Raw genomic sequence first — 23,137 nt, 5'->3', positions numbered from 1 at the left:
ACTATTATAAAAAAGAGCAAATCATGAAAAAATTGAGATCTTTGACCCAGTTACAATATAAAGGCAAAGCAGTGCAAATTTATAATGATCTTTCTCAACATACATTAAATTGGAGACGGAGTATTAAACCAATAACTGGAATGTTAATGCAGAACAAAATTCCATACGCATGGGGTTACCCGGTTTTCTTAAGATTTACATATGGGAGGAGGGAACACAGAGTAACCTCATTGGATCAAGGTAAAGAATTGCTGAAGAGGCTGGGTCTGGATGGGGAAGCAAATGGGGCTGGAGTGGGTGGGGGAGGGAATGAGGCTGGGACATCTGGAGAGTAAGAGAATTGTTAATTATGTTTGGAGATAATTGCAAATAGAAATGCTAATATAGAAACCTGCCGGCCAGGCGCAGCACTGCCTCCCCCCCCCCTTTAAAGTAGATGGCTGGAGTACTAGACTCACGGGGATATGGGGGGGGGATTAGAGTGGGGGGGTGGGGAGGGGGGGAAGGTAGGAGAGGAGGGATTGGGGTAGGAGGGTGGGGGTTTTATGTATGGAGTTTGTTTTTTTATGTAAGCAAGTTTGAACTGCTGAGCACAAGGGATCGGAAGAGATTTCAAAAGGGTGATTATGGATAAAAAGATAAAGGTATCAACACTCAATGTTAAAGGTTTGGGGGCAGTCGTGAAAAGGAAGAGAATAGAACAAATGCTTAATAAAGAGGGATCAGATATTATAATGATCCAAGAGACACACCAAGGCTCCGAGAATTCGAATATGATAAAATTAAAGTGGTTAGCCTATTATGAAAAGTCATTAGGGACATCGAAAAAAAATGGAGTGGCCACTTTGATTTCAAAAAAAAGTGGGTTTATATTAGAAGAAGTAAAAAAGGATGATAAGGGCAGATATCTTATGTTAAAAGGTAAAATTGAGGGAAAGGTCTATACTTTGATTAATGTTTATGCCCCAAATGAGAGGCATAGAGAGTTTTTTATAAAGTTGTTTAAAGAAATAGAAGAATTTAAGGAGGGGTATGCTATATTAGCGGGGGATTTTAATATGGTTATGGATAATAAACGGGACAGGTCAAATCCCACTAATGCTGAAAAGAGGAACAATATGACTATATTGAATAAATTAGTAAAAGAAAATGATTATTTAGATTCGTGGCGTTTACTTAACGGGAATAGGCCTGGATTTTCATACTTTTCCCCAGTTCATCATACATACTCCAGGATAGATTATATATTTGTTTCAAAAGATTTTGCAACGAGGATCTGTAAAATGGAAATGGGGGTAATAAAAGTAACTGATCATGCCTTGTTAAGTCTAGAATTTACAGTTAAGAAAGATTATAAAGAGGCATATAGATGGAAGCTGAATACAAAGATATTGAAATATAATAAAATAGTAGATAAAATTCGGAAGGAACTGTCGGAGTCATGGGAAATTAATGAAAAAGGAGGAACAGCTGGGTCAGTCATTTGGGACACCATGAAGGCTGTAGCAAGAGGAATCTGTATTAGAGAAACATGTAGTTTAAAAAGACAACAACGTGCAGAACAGGAAAAGTTAGAGATAGAAATTAAAAACTTGGAGGAAAGATATTGGCGAGTTAAAGATAAATATAAATTAGTGGAAATACAAGCTAAGAAGAAACAATTAGAAAATTTAAATATAGAAGAGATTCAAAAGAATTTAATGTATATGAAAAGGGAATATTTTGAAAACAGTGATAAGAACTCGAGGTTGCTTGCCAAGCTCACACAAAAAGAAAAAGGGAGGAATGGGATAGAAACGTTGAAAGATAGCCGAGGGAATTATTGTCATGCAATGAAAGCTAAAATAAAAATTTTTCAGGAATTCTATCAGGAATTGTATAAGGGTAAAGAAAGTCAACAAGAAAAGGTGGAGGAGTATATTGGAAGGTTTATAAAGAAGGGAATAAAATTAGAATATAAGGAGTTAATGGAGTCAGTAATAACTCAAAGAGAAGTTGAAGAGGTTATTGATAAGTTAAAAGTTGGTAAATCACCGGGAGCAGATGGTTTGGGTCCAGAATATTATAAGGTCTTCAAAGACTGTTTAGTTCCAAAATTAATGGAACTTTATAATAGGATATTATCAGGAGAGAAGATACCTGAATCATGGGAACATTCAGTGATAATTCTGATCCCAAAACCAGATAAAGATTTGACTAATCCCGATTCTTATAGACCTATTTCTTTAATAAATCAGGATGCTAAAATTTTTACATCTATTATGGCCAAACGGCTAAATAAATTTTTGGCAGAATATATAGGAGCAGATCAATGTGGGTTTGTGGTAGGAAGGCATATGCATAATTTAGTGGGTAGAGTTTTAAATGTAATAAATGTAATTAAAAAAGCAAATATTAAGGCAGGTATTATGGCATTAGATATTTTTAAAGCTTTTGATTGTGTGAGCTGGCAGGCACTAAAGAGTATTATAGATAAATTGGGATTTGGAAATAAATTTAAAAATGTAATAGAACAGCTATATTCCCAAAATACGGCGGTAGTGGTGGTAAATGACGGACTTACTGAAAAGATACGACTAGCCAGAGGAACAAGACAAGGATGTCCGCTCTCGCCGGTCCTGTTTGTAATGGTTATGGAAGTTTTGGCGAAGGCACTAAGGGAGGATGAAGAGTTAGAAGGAATTGGAGAGGTAAGGGAAATAAAGTTAAACATGTTTGCGGATGACACTTTATTGACCATTAAGAATCCATTAAGAAAGTTAGAAAGAATTAAATATCAGTTGAGGGAATTTGAGGAAATTACAGGGTTAAAAATAAATTGGTCTAAATCAGAGATGATGTTGTTTAACTATACCAAGAACGAAGAAAAGGATTGGGAATTTAAGGGAATGGAATTGAAAGTTAAGAATGAGATTAAATATTTGGGAATTAAAATTACAAAAAATTTAGAGAATCTTGAAAAGGAAAATTTAACGAGGTTAAAGAAAGAGGTATTAGAGAAATTGGAGAAATATAAAAGATTAAATTTATCTTGGTTCGGAAGAATAGCCTTAATAAAAATGAAGATATTAGCTAAAATTAATTTTGTATTTAGAATGTTACCTATAAAAATATCAGAAACCGAGATAAAAAGTTGGCAAAATATTATTAATAAATATTGTAATGGAGAAAAGAGAGCAAGAGTGAATAAAAATAATTGGTACCTAAGCCAAAAAAAGGGGGGAATGGGTCTCCCAAACATAAAATTATACTACGTAGCAAATAGATTAAGACATGTTGTAGAAGCAATTATGGGAGTAGGAGATTTATATTGGATGGAAGAAAAAACCATAAATAAGGTAGAGATGAATTTGGAGAATGTTTTTTTTAAAGACGGAGGAAGAAAGTGGGTTGGAAGTATAGATAATCCACTCCTGAGGACTCAATGGGAAATTTGGAGTAAATTTAAAGGGAAGCTGCTTCCGAGCAACTCTCCCTTAGCACCGATAATAATGTTAAAGAATTTCCCAGAGGATCTAAAGGGTAGATTATGTAAAATATTAAAAGAGAAAAATAAAATAAGATTAAAGGATTGGCTAAGAGATATTAAAACAAGAGAGGATATGGAAAATTTGTTAAAGGAGAAGAAGCTATCTTGGCTAGAATATGGTCAATTAGAGCAATGGAATAAAAAGTGGATTAAAGATAATAGAATGTGCAGAAAGATGACGAGGTTTGAAGAATTAGTAGCAAGTAAGGAGGAAGGGAAAGGAGGGAGTATAGTTTCAAAAGGATTAATGAGTGAAATATATAAAATATTGTTAGAGAAGGAGTTTAGAGAGAATACAGAGAAAATGGTTTGGGAATCAGATTTGAAGATACAAATAGGGCGACAGAGCTGGGAGGGACTATGGAAACAAAGAGTGTTGAGAAGTTTATCAGTAAGAATAAAGGAGAATTATTTTAAAATCCTATGGAGGTGGTACCTAACCCCGGTTAGATTGAATAAGATAAGTGATCAACATTCAGCAAATTGTTGGAGAGGTTGTGGGGAAAAAGGAACGTATTTACATATGTGGTGGCAATGCAAATATGTACAAAGATTATGGAAGATGGTGTTCTCAGAAATTGAAGAAATAGTGGGAATGAAAATAGAACAAACACCAAAAATAGCATTGCTGTCACTATTTGAAGATATAAAGTGTGGAAAAGGAACTATAGAGCTGATATCGAGTTTGTTGGTTGCAGCACGACTGATGGTAGCTAGGAACTGGAAGATCCAAGGGGAATATTCTATTGAGGAATGGTATAAAGAAGTATGGGACATAGCCATTAATGATAAACTGACATGTAATATTAAGTGGAGAAAAGGCGTAACTAAAATAAATGAGTTCGAAGGAATCTGGAAACAGTTCCTAGTGTTTGTGTTTACTAAGGGAAGTGGGAAACCACCAGCAGAAGAAACGATTAGATTTTGGACTCAAGAATGATCCCGAGGTGGGGGGTGCACTTTTATGTTAAGTACGAAGATGTTGTAGTATGATAAGGTATATGTAATAGTTTTTGATATTTGTACTCAACAATTATTCAATATGTATGCAGTAGATATTTGATGTTTTTTTTCTTATTGTGTTTTGTTTCAGTTATATTTTGGTAATGTTTATCTATGTTTATATAGTGTTGAAAATGAATAAAAATTATTAAAAAAAAAAAAAAGGTACTAACCAGGCCTGCCCCTGCATAGCTTCCGAGATCAGGCCGTTCAGGGTAGTATGGCCGTAGACGCTACAGCAGCCTGCACCACTGCTTTTAAGCATTGTCAAAGCAACACTGCTCCCTCCACTTCAAAAACTGAAGTCCACCTTTCTCTCCCTGCACCTGGCTTCGCATGATTCCCTTCACAGGTCTCTACCTCCTGCTCCTCTTCCTCCTTCTGCCTGCACCTTGGCTTCTCCACCTTTTAACCCATTCAGACACAGGCATGCAAAACATGGGCAGAGGCAGCCCAAGAATCCGCGACGCATCTGAAGCCTCCTGAGCGGTGCACGTGAAAGAGGTGACAGGTTGGAGGGAGTCCAAGCAGACCGTCGCCGTTACGGGCAGCCTCACCCCACCACCGAGGACGGGCCTAGGAGCTCCAGAGGCAGCCAGCAACGGCAGCAAAACCGAAGCAGCAGCTGCACAGGAGGTCACGATGGCCGAAGAGAGATGAAGGAATGGCAGCGCCATGAACAAAAGGAGCAAAAGCCTACAGCACCCGGTATTCCCAGGCGGTCTCCCATCCAGGTACTAACCAGGCCTGGCCCTGCTTAGCTTCCGAGATCAGACGAGATCGGGCGCGTTCAGGGTAGTATGGCCGTAGACACTACAGCAGCCTGTGCCACTGCTTTTAAGCAGCATCACAGCAACACTACCCCCTCCACTTCAAAAACTGAAGTCCACCTTTCACTCCCTGCCCCTGGCTTCGCATGATTCCCTTCACAGGTCTCTACCTCCTGCTCCTCTTCCTCCTTCTACCTGCACCTTGGCTTCTCCACCTTTTAACCCATTCAGACACAGGCATGCAAAACATGGGCAGAGGCAGCCCAAGAATCCGCGACGCATCTGAAGCCTCCTGAGCGGTGCACGTGAAAGAGGTGACAGGTTGGAGGGAGTCCAAGCAGACCGTCGCCGTTACGGGCAGCCTCACCCCACCACCGAGGACGGGCCTAGGAGCTCCAGAGGCAGCCAGCAACGGCAGCAAAACCGAAGCAGCAGCTGCACAGGAGGTCACGATGGCTGAAGAGAGATGAAGGAATGGCAGCGCCATGAACAAAAGGAGCAAAAGCCTACAGCACCCGGTATTCCCAGGCGGTCTTCTATCCAGGTACTAACCAGGCCTGCCCCTGCATAGCTTCCGAGATCAGGCCGTTCAGGGTAGTATGGCCGTAGACGCTACAGCAGCCTGCACCACTGCTTTTAAGCAGCGTCACAGCAACACTTCTCCTTCCACTTCAAAAACTGAAGTCCACCTTTCTCTCCCTGCCCCTGGCTTCGCATGATTCCCTTCACAGGTCTCTACCTCCTGCTCCTCTTCCTCCTTCTGCCTGCACCTTGGCTTCTCCACCTTTTAACCCATTCAGACACAGGCATGCAAAACATGGGCAGAGGCAGCCCAAGAATCCGCGACGCATCTGAAGCCTCCTGAGCGGTGCATGTGAAAGAGGTGACAGTTTGGAGGGAGTCCAAGCAGACCGTCGCCGCTACGGGCAGCCTCACCCCACCACCGAGGACGGGCCTAGGAGCTCCAGAGGCAGCCAGCAACGGCAGCAAAACCGAAGCAGCAGCTGCACAGGAGGTCACGATGGCCGAAGAGAGATGAAGGAATGGCAGCGCCATGAACAAAAGGAGCAAAAGCCTACAGCACCCGGTATTCCCAGGCGGTCTCCCATCCAGGTACTAACCAGGCCTGGCCCTGCTTAGCTTCCGAGATCAGACGAGATCGGGCGCGTTCAGGGTAGTATGGCCGTAGACACTACAGCAGCCTGTGCCACTGCTTTTAAGCAGCATCACAGCAACACTACCCCCTCCACTTCAAAAACTGAAGTCCACCTTTCACTCCCTGCCCCTGGCTTCGCATGATTCCCTTCACAGGTCTCTACCTCCTGCTCCTCTTCCTCCTTCTACCTGCACCTTGGCTTCTCCACCTTTTAACCCATTCAGACACAGGCATGCAAAACATGGGCAGAGACAGCCCAAGAATCCGCGACGCATCTGAAGCCTCCTGAGCGGTGCACGTGAAAGAGGTGACAGGTTGGAGGGAGTCCAAGCAGACCGTCGCCGTTACGGGCAGCCTCACCCCACCACCGAGGACGGGCCTAGGAGCTCCAGAGGCAGCCAGCAACGGCAGCAAAACCGAAGCAGCAGCTGCACAGGAGGTCACGATGGCTGAAGAGAGATGAAGGAATGGCAGCGCCATGAACAAAAGGAGCAAAAGCCTACAGCACCCGGTATTCCCAGGCGGTCTTCTATCCAGGTACTAACCAGGCCTGCCCCTGCATAGCTTCCGAGATCAGGCCGTTCAGGGTAGTATGGCCGTAGACGCTACAGCAGCCTGCACCACTGCTTTTAAGCAGCGTCACAGCAACACTTCTCCTTCCACTTCAAAAACTGAAGTCCACCTTTCTCTCCCTGCCCCTGGCTTCGCATGATTCCCTTCACAGGTCTCTACCTCCTGCTCCTCTTCCTCCTTCTGCCTGCACCTTGGCTTCTCCACCTTTTAACCCATTCAGACACAGGCATGCAAAACATGGGCAGAGGCAGCCCAAGAATCCGCGACGCATCTGAAGCCTCCTGAGCGGTGCATGTGAAAGAGGTGACAGCTTGGAGGGAGTCCAAGCAGACCGTCGCCGCTACGGGCAGCCTCACCCCACCAACGAGGACGGGCCTAGGAGCTCCAGAGGCAGCCAGCAACGGCAGCAAAACCGAAGCAGCAGCTGCACAGGAGGTCACGATGGCTGAAGAGAGATGAAGGAATGGCAGCGCCATGAACAAAAGGAGCAAAAGCCTACAGCACCCGGTATTCCCAGGCGGTCTTCTATCCAGGTACTAACCAGGCCTGCCCCTGCATAGCTTCCGAGATCAGGCCGTTCAGGGTAGTATGGCCGTAGACGCTACAGCAGCCTGCACCACTGCTTTTAAGCATTGTCAAAGCAACACTGCTCCCTCCACTTCAAAAACTGAAGTCCACCTTTCTCTCCCTGCACCTGGCTTCGCATGATTCCCTTCACAGGTCTCTACCTCCTGCTCCTCTTCCTCCTTCTGCCTGCACCTTGGCTTCTCCACCTTTTAATCCATTCAGACACAGGCATGCAAAACATGGGCAGAGGCAGCCCAAGAATCCGCGACGCATCTGAAGCCTCCTGAGCGGTGCACGTGAAAGAGGTGACAGGTTGGAGGGAGTCCAAGCAGACCGTCGCCGTTACGGGCAGCCTCACCCCACCACCGAGGACGGGCCTAGGAGCTCCAGAGGTAGCCAGCAACGGCAGCAAAACCGAAGCAGCAGCTGCACAGGAGGTCACGATGGCCGAAGAGAGATGAAGGAATGGCAGCGCCATGAACAAAAGGAGCAAAAGCCTACAGAACCCGGTATTCCCAGGCGGTCTCCCATCCAGGTACTAACCAGGCCTGGCCCTGCTTAGCTTCCGAGATCAGACGAGATCGGGCGCGTTCAGGGTAGTATGGCCGTAGACGCTACAGCAGCCTGCACCACTGCTTTTAAGCATTGTCAAAGCAACACTGCTCCCTCCACTTCAAAAACTGAAGTCCACCTTTCTCTCCCTGCACCTGGCTTCGCATGATTCCCTTCACAGGTCTCTACCTCCTGCTCCTCTTCCTCCTTCTGCCTGCACCTTGGCTTCTCCACCTTTTAACCCATTCAGACACAGGCATGCAAAACATGGGCAGAGGCAGCCCAAGAATCCGCGACGCATCTGAAGCCTCCTGAGCGGTGCACGTGAAAGAGGTGACAGGTTGGAGGGAGTCCAAGCAGACCGTCGCCGTTACGGGCAGCCTCACCCCACCACCGAGGACGGGCCTAGGAGCTCCAGAGGCAGCCAGCAACGGCAGCAAAACCGAAGCAGCAGCTGCACAGGAGGTCACGATGGCCGAAGAGAGATGAAGGAATGGCAGCGCCATGAACAAAAGGAGCAAAAGCCTACAGCACCCGGTATTCCCAGGCGGTCTCCCATCCAGGTACTAACCAGGCCTGGCCCTGCTTAGCTTCCGAGATCAGACGAGATCGGGCGCGTTCAGGGTAGTATGGCCGTAGACACTACAGCAGCCTGTGCCACTGCTTTTAAGCAGCATCACAGCAACACTACCCCCTCCACTTCAAAAACTGAAGTCCACCTTTCACTCCCTGCCCCTGGCTTCGCATGATTCCCTTCACAGGTCTCTACCTCCTGCTCCTCTTCCTCCTTCTACCTGCACCTTGGCTTCTCCACCTTTTAACCCATTCAGACACAGGCATGCAAAACATGGGCAGAGGCAGCCCAAGAATCCGCGACGCATCTGAAGCCTCCTGAGCGGTGCACGTGAAAGAGGTGACAGGTTGGAGGGAGTCCAAGCAGACCGTCGCCGTTACGGGCAGCCTCACCCCACCACCGAGGACGGGCCTAGGAGCTCCAGAGGCAGCCAGCAACGGCAGCAAAACCGAAGCAGCAGCTGCACAGGAGGTCACGATGGCTGAAGAGAGATGAAGGAATGGCAGCGCCATGAACAAAAGGAGCAAAAGCCTACAGCACCCGGTATTCCCAGGCGGTCTTCTATCCAGGTACTAACCAGGCCTGCCCCTGCATAGCTTCCGAGATCAGGCCGTTCAGGGTAGTATGGCCGTAGACGCTACAGCAGCCTGCACCACTGCTTTTAAGCAGCGTCACAGCAACACTTCTCCTTCCACTTCAAAAACTGAAGTCCACCTTTCTCTCCCTGCCCCTGGCTTCGCATGATTCCCTTCACAGGTCTCTACCTCCTGCTCCTCTTCCTCCTTCTGCCTGCACCTTGGCTTCTCCACCTTTTAACCCATTCAGACACAGGCATGCAAAACATGGGCAGAGGCAGCCCAAGAATCCGCGACGCATCTGAAGCCTCCTGAGCGGTGCATGTGAAAGAGGTGACAGTTTGGAGGGAGTCCAAGCAGACCGTCGCCGCTACGGGCAGCCTCACCCCACCACCGAGGACGGGCCTAGGAGCTCCAGAGGCAGCCAGCAACGGCAGCAAAACCGAAGCAGCAGCTGCACAGGAGGTCACGATGGCCGAAGAGAGATGAAGGAATGGCAGCGCCATGAACAAAAGGAGCAAAAGCCTACAGCACCCGGTATTCCCAGGCGGTCTCCCATCCAGGTACTAACCAGGCCTGGCCCTGCTTAGCTTCCGAGATCAGACGAGATCGGGCGCGTTCAGGGTAGTATGGCCGTAGACACTACAGCAGCCTGTGCCACTGCTTTTAAGCAGCATCACAGCAACACTACCCCCTCCACTTCAAAAACTGAAGTCCACCTTTCACTCCCTGCCCCTGGCTTCGCATGATTCCCTTCACAGGTCTCTACCTCCTGCTCCTCTTCCTCCTTCTACCTGCACCTTGGCTTCTCCACCTTTTAACCCATTCAGACACAGGCATGCAAAACATGGGCAGAGACAGCCCAAGAATCCGCGACGCATCTGAAGCCTCCTGAGCGGTGCACGTGAAAGAGGTGACAGGTTGGAGGGAGTCCAAGCAGACCGTCGCCGTTACGGGCAGCCTCACCCCACCACCGAGGACGGGCCTAGGAGCTCCAGAGGCAGCCAGCAACGGCAGCAAAACCGAAGCAGCAGCTGCACAGGAGGTCACGATGGCTGAAGAGAGATGAAGGAATGGCAGCGCCATGAACAAAAGGAGCAAAAGCCTACAGCACCCGGTATTCCCAGGCGGTCTTCTATCCAGGTACTAACCAGGCCTGCCCCTGCATAGCTTCCGAGATCAGGCCGTTCAGGGTAGTATGGCCGTAGACGCTACAGCAGCCTGCACCACTGCTTTTAAGCAGCGTCACAGCAACACTTCTCCTTCCACTTCAAAAACTGAAGTCCACCTTTCTCTCCCTGCCCCTGGCTTCGCATGATTCCCTTCACAGGTCTCTACCTCCTGCTCCTCTTCCTCCTTCTGCCTGCACCTTGGCTTCTCCACCTTTTAACCCATTCAGACACAGGCATGCAAAACATGGGCAGAGGCAGCCCAAGAATCCGCGACGCATCTGAAGCCTCCTGAGCGGTGCATGTGAAAGAGGTGACAGCTTGGAGGGAGTCCAAGCAGACCGTCGCCGCTACGGGCAGCCTCACCCCACCAACGAGGACGGGCCTAGGAGCTCCAGAGGCAGCCAGCAACGGCAGCAAAACCGAAGCAGCAGCTGCACAGGAGGTCACGATGGCTGAAGAGAGATGAAGGAATGGCAGCGCCATGAACAAAAGGAGCAAAAGCCTACAGCACCCGGTATTCCCAGGCGGTCTTCTATCCAGGTACTAACCAGGCCTGCCCCTGCATAGCTTCCGAGATCAGGCCGTTCAGGGTAGTATGGCCGTAGACGCTACAGCAGCCTGCACCACTGCTTTTAAGCATTGTCAAAGCAACACTGCTCCCTCCACTTCAAAAACTGAAGTCCACCTTTCTCTCCCTGCACCTGGCTTCGCATGATTCCCTTCACAGGTCTCTACCTCCTGCTCCTCTTCCTCCTTCTGCCTGCACCTTGGCTTCTCCACCTTTTAATCCATTCAGACACAGGCATGCAAAACATGGGCAGAGGCAGCCCAAGAATCCGCGACGCATCTGAAGCCTCCTGAGCGGTGCACGTGAAAGAGGTGACAGGTTGGAGGGAGTCCAAGCAGACCGTCGCCGTTACGGGCAGCCTCACCCCACCACCGAGGACGGGCCTAGGAGCTCCAGAGGCAGCCAGCAACGGCAGCAAAACCGAAGCAGCAGCTGCACAGGAGGTCACGATGGCCGAAGAGAGATGAAGGAATGGCAGCGCCATGAACAAAAGGAGCAAAAGCCTACAGAACCCGGTATTCCCAGGCGGTCTCCCATCCAGGTACTAACCAGGCCTGGCCCTGCTTAGCTTCCGAGATCAGACGAGATTGGGCGCGTTCAGGGTAGTATGGCCGTAGACACTACAGCAGCCTGTGCCACTGCTTTTAAGCAGCATCACAGCAACACTACCCCCTCCACTTCAAAAACTGAAGTCCACCTTTCACTCCCTGCCCCTGGCTTCGCATGATTCCCTTCACAGGTCTCTACCTCCTGCTCCTCTTCCTCCTTCTACCTGCACCTTGGCTTCTCCACCTTTTAACCCATTCAGACACAGGCATGCAAAACATGGGCAGAGACAGCCCAAGAATCCGCGACGCATCTGAAGCCTCCTGAGCGGTGCACGTGAAAGAGGTGACAGCTTGGAGGGAGTCCAAGCAGACCGTCGCCGCTACGGGCAGCCTCACCCCACCACCGAGGACGGGCCTAGGAGCTCCAGAGGCAGCCAGCAACGGCAGCAAAACCGAAGCAGCAGCTGCACAGGAGGTCACGATGGCTGAAGAGAGGTGAAGGAATGGCAGCGCCATGAACAAAAGGAGCAAAAGCCTACAGCACCCGGTATTCCCAGGCGGTCTTCTATCCAGGTACTAACCAGGCCTGCCCCTGCATAGCTTCCGAGATCAGGCCGTTCAGGGTAGTATGGCCGTAGACGCTACAGCAGCCTGCACCACTGCTTTTAAGCAGCGTCACAGCAACACTTCTCCTTCCACTTCAAAAACTGAAGTCCACCTTTCTCTCCCTGCCCCTGGCTTCGCATGATTCCCTTCACAGGTCTCTACCTCCTGCTCCTCTTCCTCCTTCTGCCTGCACCTTGGCTTCTCCACCTTTTAACCCATTCAGACACAGGCATGCAAAACATGGGCAGAGGCAGCCCAAGAATCCGCAACGCATCTGAAGCCTCCTGAGCGGTGCATGTGAAAGAGGTGACAGCTTGGAGGGAGTCCAAGCAGACCGTCGCCGCTACGGGCAGCCTCAACCCACCACCGAGGACGGGCCTAGGAGCTCCAGAGGCAGCCAGCAACGGCAGCAAAACCGAAGCAGCAGCTGCACAGGAGGTCACGATGGCTGAAGAGAGATGAAGGAATGGCAGCGCCATGAACAAAAGGAGCAAAAGCCTACAGAACCCGGTATTCCCAGGCGGTCTCCCATCCAGGTACTAACCAGGCCTGCCCCTGCTTAGCTTCCGAGATCAGACGAGATCGGGCGCGTTCAGGGTAGTATGGCCGTAGACACTGCAGCAGCCTGCACCACTGCTTTTAAGCATTGTCAAAGCAACACTGCTCCCTCCACTTCAAAAACTGAAGTCCACCTTTCTCTCCCTGCCCCTGGCTTTGCATGATTCCCTTCACAGGTCTCTACCTCCTGCTCCTCTTCCTCCTTCTGCCTGCACCTTGGCTTCTCCACCTTTTAACCCATTCAGACACAGGCATGCAAAACATGGGCAGAGGCAGCCCAAGAATCCGCGACGCATCAGAAGCCTCCTGAGCGGTGCATGTGAAAGAGGTGACAGCTTGGAGGGAGTCCAAGCAGACCGTCGCCGCTACGGGCAGCCTCACCCCACCACCGAGGACGGGCCTAGGAGCTCCAGAGACAGCCAGCACCTGCAGCAAAACCGAAGCAGCAGCTGCACAGGAGGTCACGATGGCTGAAGAGAGATGAAGGAATGGCAGCGCCATGAACAAAAGGAGCAAAAGCCTACAGCACCCGGTATTCCCAGGCGGTCTCCCATCCAGGTACTAACCAGGCCTGCCCCTGCTTAGCTTCCGAGATCAGACGAGATCGGGCGCGTTCAGGGTAGTATGGCCGTAGACGCTGCAGCAGCCTGCACCACTGCTTTTAAGCATTGTCAAAGCAACACTGCTCCCTCCACTTCAAAAACTGAAGTCCACCTTTCTCTCCCTGCACCTGGCTTCGCATGATTCCCTTCACAGGTCTCTACCTCCTGCTCCTCTTCCTCCTTCTGCCTGCACCTTGGCTTCTCCACCTTTTAACCCATTCAGACACAGGCATGCAAAACATGGGCAGAGGCAGCCCAAGAATCTGCGACGCATCTGAAGCCTCCTGAGCGGTGCACGTGAAAGAGGTGACAGGTTGGAGGGAGTCCAAGCAGACCGTCGCCGTTACGGGCAGCCTCACCCCACCACCGAGGACGGGCCTAGGAGCTCCAGAGGCAGCCAGCAACGGCAGCAAAACCGAAGCAGCAGCTGCACAGGAGGTCACGATGGCCGAAGAGAGATGAAGGAATGGCAGCGCCATGAACAAAAGGAGCAAAAGCCTACAGCACCCGGTATTCCCAGGCGGTCTCCCATCCAGGTACTAACCAGGCCTGGCCCTGCTTAGCTTCCGAGATCAGACGAGATCGGGCGCGTTCAGGGTAGTATGGCCGTAGACACTACAGCAGCCTGTGCCACTGCTTTTAAGCAGCATCACAGCAACACTACCCCCTCCACTTCAAAAACTGAAGTCCACCTTTCACTCCCTGCCCCTGGCTTCGCATGATTCCCTTCACAGGTCTCTACCTCCTGCTCCTCTTCCTCCTTCTACCTGCACCTTGGCTTCTCCACCTTTTAACCCATTCAGACACAGGCATGCAAAACATGGGCAGAGACAGCCCAAGAATCCGCGACGCATCTGAAGCCTCCTGAGCGGTGCACGTGAAAGAGGTGACAGCTTGGAGGGAGTCCAAGCAGACCGTCGCCGTTACGGGCAGCCTCACCCCACCACCGAGGACGGGCCTAGGAGCTCCAGAGGCAGCCAGCAACGGCAGCAAAACCGAAGCAGCAGCTGCACAGGAGGTCACGATGGCTGAAGAGAGATGAAGGAATGGCAGCGCTATGAACAAAAGGAGCAAAAGCCTACAGCACCCGGTATTCCCAGGCGGTCTTCTATCCAGGTACTAACCAGGCCTGCCCCTGCATAGCTTCCGAGATCAGGCCGTTCAGGGTAGTATGGCCGTAGACGCTACAGCAGCCTGCACCACTGCTTTTAAGCAGCGTCACAGCAACACTTCTCCTTCCACTTCAAAAACTGAAGTCCACCTTTCTCTCCCTGCCCCTGGCTTCGCATGATTCCCTTCACAGGTCTCTACCTCCTGCTCCTCTTCCTCCTTCTGCCTGCACCTTGGCTTCTCCACCTTTTAACCCATTCAGACACAGGCATGCAAAACATGGGCAGAGGCAGCCCAAGAATCCGCGACGCATCTGAAGCCTCCTGAGCGGTGCATGTGAAAGAGGTGACAGCTTGGAGGGAGTCCAAGCAGACCGTCGCCGTTACGGGCAGCCTCACCCCACCACCGAGGACGGGCCTAGGAGCTCCAGAGGCAGCCAGCAACGGCAGCAAAACCGAAGCAGCAGCTGCACAGGAGGTCACGATGGCTGAAGAGAGATGAAGGAATGGCAGCGCCATGAACAAAAGGAGCAAAAGCCTACAGCACCCGGTATTCCCAGGCGGTCTTCTATCCAGGTACTAACCAGGCCTGCCCCTGCTTAGCTTCCGAGATCAGACGAGATCGGGCGCGTTCAGGGTAGTATGGCCGTAGACACTACAGCAGCCTGTGCCACTGCTTTTAAGCAGCATCACAGCAACACTACCCCCTCCACTTCAAAAACTGAAGTCCACCTTTCACTCCCTGCCCCTGGCTTCGCATGATTCCCTTCACAGGTCTCTACCTCCTGCTCCTCTTCCTCCTTCTACCTGCACCTTGGCTTCTCCACCTTTTAACCCATTCAGACACAGGCATGCAAAACATGGGCAGAGGCAGCCCAAGAATCCGCGACGCATCAGAAGCCTCCTGAGCGGTGCATGTGAAAGAGGTGACAGCTTGGAGGGAGTCCAAGCAGACTGTCGCCGCTACGGGCAGCCTCACCCCACCACCGAGGACGGGCCTAGGAGCTCCAGAGACAGCCAGCACCTGCAGCAAAACCGAAGCAGCAGCTGCACAGGAGGTCACGATGGCTGAAGAGAGATGAAGGAATGGCAGCGCCATGAACAAAAGGAGCAAAAGCCTACAGCACCCGGTATTCCCAGGCGGTCTCCCATCCAGGTACTAACCAGGCCTGCCCCTGCTTAGCTTCCGAGATCAGACGAGATCGGGCGCGTTCAGGGTAGTATGGCCGTAGACGCTGCAGCAGCCTGCACCACTGCTTTTAAGCATTGTCAAAGCAACACTGCTCCCTCCACTTCAAAAACTGAAGTCCACCTTTCTCTCCCTGCACCTGGCTTCGCATGATTCCCTTCACAGGTCTCTACCTCCTGCTCCTCTTCCTCCTTCTGCCTGCACCTTGGCTTCTCCACCTTTTAACCCATTCAGACACAGGCATGCAAAACATGGGCAGAGGCAGCCCAAGAATCCGCGACGCATCTGAAGCCTCCTGAGCGGTGCACGTGAAAGAGGTGACAGGTTGGAGGGAGTCCAAGCAGACCGTCGCCGTTACGGGCAGCCTCACCCCACCACCGAGGACGGGCCTAGGAGCTCCAGAGGCAGCCAGCAACGGCAGCAAAACCGAAGCAGCAGCTGCACAGGAGGTCACGATGGCCGAAGAGAGATGAAGGAATGGCAGCGCCATGAACAAAAGGAGCAAAAGCCTACAGCACCCGGTATTCCCAGGCGGTCTCCCATCCAGGTACTAACCAGGCCTGCCCCTGCTTAACTTCCGAGATCAGACGAGATCGGGCGCGTTCAGGGTAGTATGGCCGTAGACGCTGCAGCAGCCTGCACCACTGCTTTTAAGCAGCATCACAGCAACACTACCCCCTCCACTTCAAAAACTGAAGTCCACCTTTCACTCCCTGCCCCTGGCTTCGCATGATTCCCTTCACAGGTCTCTACCTCCTGCTCCTCTTCCTCCTTCTGCCTGCACCTTGGCTTCTCCACCTTTTAACCCATTCAGACACAGGCATGCAAAACATGGGCAGAGGCAGCCCAAGAATCCGCGACGCATCAGAAGCCTCCTGAGCGGTGCATGTGAAAGAGGTGACAGCTTGGAGGGAGTCCAAGCAGACTGTCGCCGCTACGGGCAGCCTCACCCCACCACCGAGGACGGGCCTAGGAGCTCCAGAGACAGCCAGCACCTGCAGCAAAACCGAAGCAGCAGCTGCACAGGAGGTCACGATGGCTGAAGAGAGATGAAGGAATGGCAGCGCCATGAACAAAAGGAGCAAAAGCCTACAGCACCCGGTATTCCCAGGCGGTCTCCCATCCAGGTACTAACCAGGCCTGGCCCTGCTTAGCTTCCGAGATCAGACGAGATCGGGCGCGTTCAGGGTAGTATGGCCGTAGACACTACAGCAGCCTGTGCCACTGCTTTTAAGCAGGATCACAGCAACACTACCCCCTCCACTTCAAAAACTGAAGTCCACCTTTCACTCCCTGCCCCTGGCTTCGCATGATTCCCTTCACAGGTCTCTACCTCCTGCTCCTCTTCCTCCTTCTACCTGCACCTTGGCTTCTCCACCTTTTAACCCATTCAGACACAGGCATGCAAAACATGGGCAGAGACAGCCCAAGAATCCGCGACGCATCTGAAGCCTCCTGAGCGGTGCACGTGAAAGAGGTGACAGGTTGGAGGGAGTCCAAGCAGACCGTCGCCGTTACGGGCAGCCTCACCCCACCACCGAGGACGGGCCTAGGAGCTCCAGAGGCAGCCAGCAACGGCAGCAAAACCGAAGCAGCAGCTGCACAGGAGGTCACGATGGCTGAAGAGAGATGAAGGAATGGCAGCGCCATGAACAAAAGGAGCAAAAGCCTACAGCACCCGGTATTCCCAGGCGGTCTTCTATCCAGGTACTAACCAGGCCTGCCCCTGCATAGCTTCCGAGATCAGGCCGTTCAGGGTAGTATGGCCGTAGACGCTACAGCAGCCTGCACCACTGCTTTTAAGCAGCGTCACAGCAACACTTCTCCTTCCACTTCAAAAACTGAAGTCCACCTTTCTCTCCCTGCCCCTGGCTTCGCATGATTCCCTTCACAGGTCTCTACCTCCTGCTCCTCTTCCTCCTTCTGCCTGCACCTTGGCTTCTCCACCTTTTAACCCATTCAGACACAGGCATGCAAAACATGGGCAGAGGCAGCCCAAGAATCCGCGACGCATCTGAAGCCTCCTGAGCGGTGCATGTGAAAGAGGTGACAGCTTGGAGGGAGTCCAAGCAGACCGTCGCCGCTACGGGCAGCCTCACCCCACCACCGAGGACGGGCTTAGGAGCTCCAGAGGCAGCCAGCAACGGCAGCAAAACCGAAGCAGCAGCTGCACAGGAGGTCACGATGGCTGAAGAGAGATGAAGGAATGGCAGCGCCATGAACAAAAGGAGCAAAAGCCTACAGCACCCGGTATTCCCAGGCGGTCTCCCATCCAGGTACTAACCAGGCCTGCCCCTGCTTAGCTTCCGAGATCAGACGAGATCGGGCGCGTTCAGGGTAGTATGGCCGTAGACGTTACAGGAGCCTGCACCACTGCTTTTAAGCAGCGTCACAGCAACACTACCCCCTCCACTTCAAAAACTGAAGTCCACCTTTCTCTCCCTGCCCCTGGCTTCGCATGATTCCCTTCACAGGTCTCTACCTCCTGCTCCTCTTCCTCCTTCTGCCTGCACCTTGGCTTCTCCACCTTTTAACCCATTCAGACACAGGCATGCAAAACATGGGCAGAGGCAGTGGCTGCACTGAACCGCAGCCCAAGGACCTGGGACACATCTGAAACCTTCTGAACTGTGCCTGTGAATGAGGTGGGACTGTAGGAGGGGAGAGCAGGGGCAGCTGGCTCCCATTATTGGCACCCTCCCCCATCACTAGGTCGGAATGGCTGGACACATTCAGCAAGTGTGGTGGTGAAGCACTGATTCCAATCTCTAACTCCTTGTATGTATCAGACAGCCATGCACGCTAGATCATAATGAAACTTGTTGGACTTTTGTCTGTGTGCAGATTCGTATGTTATCACCCATTCTTTTGTAAGATGTAGGCTGATTTATATTCATTTTGATGAGTTTATACTGAAGATTTCTTTTTTTTTTTGTAGAATCTATAAAAAAGTTAGCACAAAAAGAATTGTCTAGTAAGCTCATCATAATGACAATAATTCCAGAATACTGTACTTTTAGGTCACAGAGGATAACTAAACTGTTTCTTGTATTTAGTTTATTTCAAGTCTTTTATATTTTAAATACTATTTACCAAATGTTTTTCCTCTATTCCCTACTCACCTATCAACATTTAAGGAATTAATAGTTCCTTTACATGCTACTTACAAGGAAATTTCATTAAATTCAGTGGAGCTTACTCCTTAAAGGAAAATGCTAGCACATATTCAGCACTAATATTTATAATATTATCAAGTTCTCCAAAAAGCACAATGTAACCTTGAATGTAACCTCTTGGCAGTCTGCTGCAAAATTCAGTCTGATTTTCTTACTGTACATTCAAGCTGCTTCATATTTTCCATTTTGCCACACTTATATAGAAGCAAAACCCCCAAAAGGGTTTCAATCACAGGTATGACCTTTCAATTCCAATAGGTTTGAGTAGGTACCAAGCTTCACAGGCAATTAAGCAAGTAAGTGCTAAAATATAGGTAAATGACACAATTTCACTTCGTACAACACAACAGCACTCCTGATGCCTCGTTATTGCATTGACTATAATTAGTTTTTTATCCGTGTTAAATTGTCAATCTGGTATTAATATAGATTTACCTTGAATCTCTTCTTAAGCAATAGGCAACTACAGAATTACTGGCTAATTTCCAACCACTTTCAGGTTCACATTTATTTCTAAGTTTCTTAAATCCTACTTAACAAGGCAAAGTGCATTACTTTGAGTGCTTTAATATTTGACTTTCATGAATGTGCTGTAGTTGGACTCTAAGACAGCTGCTGAAACAAATAGAAATAACATATAAACTTACCATCCTAAAGTCCTGTCCTGTCTTACAGTTTTTATGCATATTGGCCTTGTACAATCAGGTGTTTCACACTGAGGAGCAGCATTAATTCTTGAGTGGTGCAATTGATTCCTCTTGTTTATGATGGATTGCCTCCAAAGCACCATAGAGGGGTACTGGCCTTCAAAAGAATTGATAATAAATATGAACTTTGAAAATGGAATAGTTTCTCTGCCCATTTTTCTGAATGGAAACATGTGTCTCCCGATGTAATCAAATTGATTGCCTGACTGCGGTTTTGGTAAAAGAGAAAGATCCATAGGCTTGATTTCTACTCTGACATCTCAGTCTCTCCATAGCCCTTAAGTTGGAAATGAGGATTACATTTGGCAGTGTGGGAGAGGAAAGAGGGCTGAGATTTGCTCATGCTCAGATGCTTAAATAGTTGTGTACACCAGTTTGTTCATACTGCATTTTGTCTAGCGACACTGTTCAATATGTATTTTATTGTGCAACCTTTTCAGTATCCCCTTTCCCTTCCAAACAATTCTTCCTTGTCTTTAATCAACTTCTTCCTTGGTTACTATGACTGAACATGAAGTGTTGTGGTCAGGTAAGGTGGGGCACTAAGGTTAGTTTTGGAATACTGACTTTATGAAAGCAGTTATACTCCAGGCTTTACATTTCATGGCCTATTGGCCCAAGTGATTACAATACTTCCCCATTTACACAGCATTCACCTGTCCCTCATTTTAAATAGTTTTAAGCTAGTATCTGTAGCAAGCAGGAAAAAACATGTCTTAGATTATCAGACTTTTTAAGTAACAAGACATGTATTGGCATGGGGATATTTCAAAAAGTACTGAAGAGAGTAATTGTAATTGGAGAAGAGGAGACCAACATACCCAATTTAACAGAACATATATAGCTGCCTTATACCAAGACAAGCTGATCCATCTAGTCGGTACCGTGTGCTCCAAATGGCAAAGGCCTTCCATGGTCTCCAGTAAGGTTTTTCTTCCCAGTCTTGCAGTCTGAGTACCTTTTCCATCAGGAATACTAGGGTTCTTCCACAAGCAAAACACGTATTTCCCCAATAAACTACAGTCCTTCCATGTAGACAAAAAAGCTTGGTAATAATTCATTATAGTATTTTTATAATATTAGTTAGTGCATTTCTTAAGGCAGAAACCTATACATTAGACAGAACTGGGAAATGCTGGGAGTTGTAGGGTGTTTCTCTCTCTTAAACATACATAGGATTGTATCCTTAGTCACCTTTCTCTTAAAAAAGACCTAAGGCAACTTACAACAAAATTGTAGATATACAAAATACATACAGTTGTACCTATACAAAACTATATAAAACTACCAATCCTTTGAGACAACTTATGAAATCAAAATAAAACTATTAACAACAAAATTCAAATGAAGCTTTGGCTATTGGTATAAAAATGTAATACATAATAGTAATAAAAACCAATCACAACATAAAATCCAATTTAAAGGAAATAGCTGTGGAAATAAGAGCTATAAGGGTGGGAAAAGTGACTTCCAAAAGGCCAGGAGGCCTAAATCACTCACCTACCTGTTCTAGGGAGAATGTACCTTTCTCAAGTCTTGGCCATACCAGATTAACATTAACAATACTTCAAGGAACATAAATGTTCTGAGTAAGTCTGTGGCTGTGTTCAGAAGACACCTTAAACCATGGCTTTAACCACAGTGAAAAAGGCCTTATTCACTGTGGTTAAAGCCATGGTTTAAGTTGGCAGACTGACCTCTTGGAAAATCTGACGCCAAAAAATTAGGAAAGTAAGAGGACAACAAAGTGAAGATAAATTTGAGGGGGTATGGTGGAAATTTATAAATTATGTGAATTTGGTGGGAGAACACCCCTACTGGCATACTTAGAAATATGGAAAAAAAATAGGTGGATCATAGAATCATAGAATAGCAGAGTTGGAAGGGGCCTACAAGGCCATCGAGTCCAACCCCCTGCTCAATGCAGGAATCCACCCTAAAGCATCCCTGACAGATGGTTGTCCAGCTGCCTCTTGAAGGCCTCTAGTGTGGGAGCGCCCACAACCTCCCTAGGTAACTGATTCCACCATCGCACTGCTCTAACAGTTAGGAATTTTTTCCTGATGTCCAGCCGGAATCTGGCTTCCTTTAACTTGAGCCCGTTATTCCGTGTCCTGCACTCTGGGAGGATCGAGAAGAGATCCTGGCCCTCCTCTGTGTGACAACCTTTTAAGTATTTGAAGAGTGCTATCATGTCTCCCCTCCATCTTCTCTTCTCCAAGCTAAACATGCCCAGTTGTTTCAGTCTCTCTTCATAGGGCTTTGTTTCTAGACCTCTGATCATCCTGGTTGCCCTCTTCTGAACACGCTCCAGCTTGTCTGAGTCCTTCTTGAATTGTGGAGCCCAGAACTGGACACAATACTCTAGATGAGGCCTAACCAGGGCCGAATAGAGAGGAACCAGTACCTCACGTGATTTGGAAGCTCTACTTCTATTAATGCAGCCCAAAATAGCATTTGCCTTTCTTGCAGCCATATCGCACTGTTGGCTCATATTCAGCTTGTGATCTACAACAATTCCAAGATCTTTCTCGTTTGTAGTATTGCTGAGCCAAGTGTCCCCCATCTTGTAACTGTGCCTTTGGTTTCTATTCCCTAAATGTAGAACTTGGCATTTATCCCTATTAAATTTCATTCTGTTGTTTTCAGCCCAGCACTCCAGCCTATCAAGATCACTTTGAAGTTTGTTTCTGTCTTCCAGGGTATTAGCTATCCCACCCAATTTTGTGTCATCTGCAAATTTGATCAGCGTTCCCTGCACCTCCTCGTCCAAATCATTAATAAAAATGAAGAGTAAAGAGTAAATGTGGAAGGGTAAAGAGAGTTAGTCTCTAAGTTGAACTGTATTGAATGGAATTTAAATTAAATCAAATTAACTAATCAATGTTAAATATTTTATATCCAGGCTTGATTAATTAAGTAATTAAGTATATATATATTTGTATTTACTCCGAATGTACATATGCGACGCAAGTAGTTGACTCTTGTAACCAGAACTACACAATAATGTTAATTTTTAAGTCATGGTTTAAGGTGTCTTCTGAATGAGGAACACAGATTACCCTGGTTACCACAATCTTATAGACAAGTAGGCAGAGTTCGGACGACATGCTAAGCAACGTTTGTTTCCCATTCTGTTCCTATTACCACCACCACCCTCCAGTTGCTTAGCGTGTCATCCGAACTCAGCCGTATACTCACGAGGATATTCCTATTTCAATAGGCTCTTCTCTCAGGTAAGTTGGCAGCCCTAATCTCAAACAGTGCCATTTTATGAATGCTTACTTGGGTTGCATGATCACAATCCTTTATTTATTACATTTTTATACCGCCCAATAGCCGAAGCTCTCTGGGCGGTCCACAATACAAGTAGGTTGGCCGCCCCATATCCCCCTCTTTCTTCCTTTTTTTGCTGGACTTCTGTACTTAATTGAAGGCATTTTTTTAAACGTTCAAATCATGGAAACTGAAATGAGGCTGCAACCAACCGAGCCATGGAATGAATTGGAAGTCAGCTCCGTCAAAGAACTGCCCAGAGGGCTTTGGCTATGGGGCGGTATATATATATATACCCGTATTTCTTCGATTGTAAGACGCCATCGAT

The 23,137-nt window shown here is 48.6% G+C and overlaps 14 non-coding genes across 14 annotated transcripts; all 14 read right to left on the bottom strand.

Annotated features, from left to right (window-relative positions):
* Positions 1 to 5,224: 5,224 nt before the first annotated feature.
* LOC134403225 (5S ribosomal RNA) lies at positions 5,225 to 5,343 on the bottom strand. Its single transcript, XR_010025764.1, has one exon. It is a non-coding gene; the product is annotated as a 5S ribosomal RNA (ribosomal RNA).
* A 1,030-nt stretch (positions 5,344 to 6,373) lies between these two features.
* On the bottom strand, positions 6,374 to 6,492 carry LOC134403214 (5S ribosomal RNA). Its single transcript, XR_010025753.1, has one exon. It is a non-coding gene; the product is annotated as a 5S ribosomal RNA (ribosomal RNA).
* Positions 6,493 to 8,091: 1,599 nt separating this feature from the next.
* LOC134403242 (5S ribosomal RNA) lies at positions 8,092 to 8,210 on the bottom strand. The gene has a single exon (XR_010025780.1). It is a non-coding gene; the product is annotated as a 5S ribosomal RNA (ribosomal RNA).
* A 461-nt stretch (positions 8,211 to 8,671) lies between these two features.
* Positions 8,672 to 8,790, bottom strand: LOC134403203 (5S ribosomal RNA). The gene has a single exon (XR_010025744.1). It is a non-coding gene; the product is annotated as a 5S ribosomal RNA (ribosomal RNA).
* A 1,030-nt stretch (positions 8,791 to 9,820) lies between these two features.
* On the bottom strand, positions 9,821 to 9,939 carry LOC134403254 (5S ribosomal RNA). Its single transcript, XR_010025790.1, has one exon. It is a non-coding gene; the product is annotated as a 5S ribosomal RNA (ribosomal RNA).
* A 1,599-nt stretch (positions 9,940 to 11,538) lies between these two features.
* LOC134403247 (5S ribosomal RNA) lies at positions 11,539 to 11,657 on the bottom strand. The gene has a single exon (XR_010025785.1). It is a non-coding gene; the product is annotated as a 5S ribosomal RNA (ribosomal RNA).
* Positions 11,658 to 12,687: 1,030 nt separating this feature from the next.
* Positions 12,688 to 12,806, bottom strand: LOC134403243 (5S ribosomal RNA). The gene has a single exon (XR_010025781.1). It is a non-coding gene; the product is annotated as a 5S ribosomal RNA (ribosomal RNA).
* Positions 12,807 to 13,267: 461 nt separating this feature from the next.
* LOC134403237 (5S ribosomal RNA) lies at positions 13,268 to 13,386 on the bottom strand. Its single transcript, XR_010025776.1, has one exon. It is a non-coding gene; the product is annotated as a 5S ribosomal RNA (ribosomal RNA).
* A 461-nt stretch (positions 13,387 to 13,847) lies between these two features.
* On the bottom strand, positions 13,848 to 13,966 carry LOC134403253 (5S ribosomal RNA). The gene has a single exon (XR_010025789.1). It is a non-coding gene; the product is annotated as a 5S ribosomal RNA (ribosomal RNA).
* Positions 13,967 to 14,996: 1,030 nt separating this feature from the next.
* Positions 14,997 to 15,115, bottom strand: LOC134403246 (5S ribosomal RNA). Its single transcript, XR_010025784.1, has one exon. It is a non-coding gene; the product is annotated as a 5S ribosomal RNA (ribosomal RNA).
* A 461-nt stretch (positions 15,116 to 15,576) lies between these two features.
* On the bottom strand, positions 15,577 to 15,695 carry LOC134403235 (5S ribosomal RNA). Its single transcript, XR_010025774.1, has one exon. It is a non-coding gene; the product is annotated as a 5S ribosomal RNA (ribosomal RNA).
* Positions 15,696 to 16,156: 461 nt separating this feature from the next.
* LOC134403231 (5S ribosomal RNA) lies at positions 16,157 to 16,275 on the bottom strand. Its single transcript, XR_010025770.1, has one exon. It is a non-coding gene; the product is annotated as a 5S ribosomal RNA (ribosomal RNA).
* Positions 16,276 to 16,736: 461 nt separating this feature from the next.
* Positions 16,737 to 16,855, bottom strand: LOC134403248 (5S ribosomal RNA). The gene has a single exon (XR_010025786.1). It is a non-coding gene; the product is annotated as a 5S ribosomal RNA (ribosomal RNA).
* Positions 16,856 to 17,885: 1,030 nt separating this feature from the next.
* Positions 17,886 to 18,004, bottom strand: LOC134403234 (5S ribosomal RNA). Its single transcript, XR_010025773.1, has one exon. It is a non-coding gene; the product is annotated as a 5S ribosomal RNA (ribosomal RNA).
* Positions 18,005 to 23,137: the final 5,133 nt, after the last annotated feature.

The sequence above is a fragment of the Elgaria multicarinata genome, chromosome 8 (genome assembly GCF_023053635.1).
Source record: "Elgaria multicarinata webbii isolate HBS135686 ecotype San Diego chromosome 8, rElgMul1.1.pri, whole genome shotgun sequence".
Taxonomy (NCBI): Eukaryota; Metazoa; Chordata; class Lepidosauria; order Squamata; family Anguidae; genus Elgaria; species Elgaria multicarinata.
This window is presented reverse-complemented; position numbering and strand designations above follow the sequence as displayed.